At 35.9% G+C, this 2,848-nt stretch overlaps 1 long non-coding RNA gene across 1 annotated transcript; it reads left to right on the top strand.

The window, feature by feature from the left end:
• Nucleotides 1–913: 913 nt before the first annotated feature.
• On the top strand, nt 914–2,586 carry LOC137851681 (uncharacterized). Its single transcript, XR_011093352.1, has 2 exons — nt 914–1,063; nt 1,557–2,586. It is a non-coding gene; the product is annotated as an uncharacterized lncRNA (long non-coding RNA).
• The last annotated feature ends 262 nt before the right edge of the window (nt 2,587–2,848 follow it).

The raw sequence follows: 2,848 nt of genomic DNA, 5'->3' as shown, positions 1-2,848 counted from the left end.
TTTGTGAGAAAAATAAAATAAAATAAAATAAAATAAAATAAAATAAAATAAAATAAAATAAAATAAAATAAAATAAAATAAAATAAAATAAAATAGCACAGAAAAATATACAATCATAACAAGGCAAAAAATGTGCACCTTAGTTTTTAGACTTGTTTAGATCAGGTTAGAACGTGGGATGGGGACCAAAACAAAAACCTTTGCCTCGTTTTCTGTCTGCATGTTTGAAGAAGTAGAGAAATGTGAATGGGAGCTATGATGTCAATGGGACAGGTAATGACCTGGATCCATCAGCTAATTATATGGCAGCATGTAATAGTGTTTTGCAATGGTAATTGATATAGCCTTAAATACCACGTATGCATGGTGCTCTGTAAACAAGGTAAGTCTGCCCTTCCAAAGTGTTTGCAATCTAGCAGTTTTTAACTGAAGGTAATTCAGTGAATATGGCTAAGCATGGTGATGACTGGAACCTAGACAAAGCTTGAAGAATTTATTTTCAAGAATGACAGTTACATTAAAAAAAAAAAAAAAAAAAAAAAAAAAAAAAGATTATGTTTAATCTCTGAAAGGGATAAAATTGTTTATATGGGAAACTTAATGCAATAGGATTCTAACTGGCCTGTCTGCTGGGAGCAACTGCAATTCAGATTGATAACAATAAACATAAAACAAGTCCTTCAGATTTGGAGTAGTCCTTCAAAGCAACAAAAGTAATGGGGAGGAAAGAAGGCCTGTCATATATTGTATATGTCACAAGCAAAATAAATTGCATAAGTAGCATCATCTGGCTTCTTGCTGCCAAAGAGGTAAAACATTCAGCACATGAAGTAGCAGCTGTGGCAGTGCTGAAAGCTGGTGAAACCGTTTTGAGAGCTTTAGTAATGGAAGTAAGTAGCAGGTGTGGAGACATCCTTGCTACTGACTTGCTTTCTGGGGTGATTTGATGAATCTACCTGTTACTATTCCTGCCAAAATAAGAAATGCTGTTGTTCTATTTAATTTGCCACCATCTTTGGCAAATAGGTCAATAATTTTTGTTTGGAGTGACAGAATTCAAGAGGTCTGAGGCTGAATTTCAAAACTATTCTTTAAAGAGTAAAGGGTCATTTTACCTTTTCAGTGGTCAGCTGCCTGAGCTCTATTGACAGCAGCAGTATATTCTTGGAGTACTGCATCTTCTTTGTTATCTTGCTTGACAAATAAACAACATAATTATGATTGTCAGTGAGTATCCACTGAAATTAGATGAATTCCAGGATTGGAATTCAATAACCAGGTTATTGGTGGGGTCATTTTGAGAAAAAAAAAAAAAAAAAAAAAAGGAAGCAATGGGTTAGTTGGCCTTTTTAAGAAAAATGCACATCAAGAAGTTTTGAAATATGTGAATAGTATCAGCAAAAGATGCATAATTCCATAATGAAAAGTGAAAACTGTGAGAAGGTAAATTTACCTTCTCCACAGAAAGTGGAGAAGGTAAATTTACCCTCTTTTTGGCAGGATGCCTTGGTTCTTTGCAAATGGCTAAGAGGTTTTTCCTGCCTTTTTCTTTACAGATGGAGAGAGTCCAAAAGAAGCAAAACAATGCTAGTGCATACCACTGTGACTCTACCAAATCAGTGCAGATGAATTTTGTGAAGAAACATCAACTCTCAGGAAGACTTAAAAAATACATATATTACCAGAGACTGAGCAAGTACTTGAGGTCAGAGTGTGATATCATTTACACTAGCATCAAACTGGATTACCCCCATTGGTTCCACAGCAGTTGTCTTCAGTAGAGATACTCTGGATTTAGAACCATGCAAGTAAAACAACCATTTAGCATACTGGACACTGTGAAGTGATATGCAGATAAAAGCAGTCAGAGTCAAACTCTGCCCCTGGTTATATCCGTGCAGCTCCTCTGAAGTCACTAAGTGCTTTCTTTGTCTCCCTAATGCTTTGCAATATTTCTTGTCTCTTGTATAATACTTTTCTTTCCCTGACACAGACTCCTGCAGTTCTCTCCAAAAAAATGGTGACGAACTAGCTGAGCAGTGACCTTTCATAATGAGAAATACCACAACACTGTCTGTCTCACCATATTTTAACTGTTTCCTTTGCTGTACAGCTGGCAACAAGGGGCTGCTTTTCACCTGTTTCGCAGTTCAGCAATGGTAGCCTACAGCTTTTCAGCTATTTTGACTGGTTTCATATTTGCATCTGAATGAGAATCAGCCTGATACTCTTTTTTCCAAACACATAGGAAAAAAAATGTGCCTTCTATGTTACATGCATAAAAAGTGTGTGAAATTAATGGAGACTGTGCACATAATTGTGAAGAAAGATGAATTCTAAACCTAGTGAAATTACAGTGGGATGGCATGGTAGGTTACCAAGGCTGTTGAACTGAAATCTATATCTGTATAAATAGAATATATATATATAAGAGTAGCCGTCCTATAACTGTCTTCTTTTTTTTTTTTTTTTTTTTTTTGAGAAAGAGAGAGAGAGAGAGGTACAGCATCAGAGAAAATCTGATCATCTCCTCTGTGCTACTTTTGTGTTTTTTGTGTTTCTGAAGGGAAGACATTTCCTATAGCTTGCCTAAATACTGAGGACACTAATGAATTGCTTTAGATAAGAGCAGTGTGTCCACCCATTTTCAGCTTTTTGTCCTGGCAACTCTGCTTTTCTCTGTAGATAATGCTGCAGCATTATAACTCCAGACCAGCTAAACTGAGTGCTTAAGAGACCATCTATTTTATATGTTCCCCCAGATTTTCTTATCCTTCTTCACATAATAACATAATCAGAGTCTCGGGGGGTTTGACATTGAGACATACCAGATTTTAAAAGTATTCAA

Source organism: Anas acuta, chromosome 2 (assembly GCF_963932015.1).
Source record: "Anas acuta chromosome 2, bAnaAcu1.1, whole genome shotgun sequence".
NCBI classification, from domain to species: Eukaryota; Metazoa; Chordata; class Aves; order Anseriformes; family Anatidae; genus Anas; species Anas acuta.
Note: the sequence above shows the minus strand (reverse complement) of the source record. Positions and strands in the feature narration are given on the sequence as shown.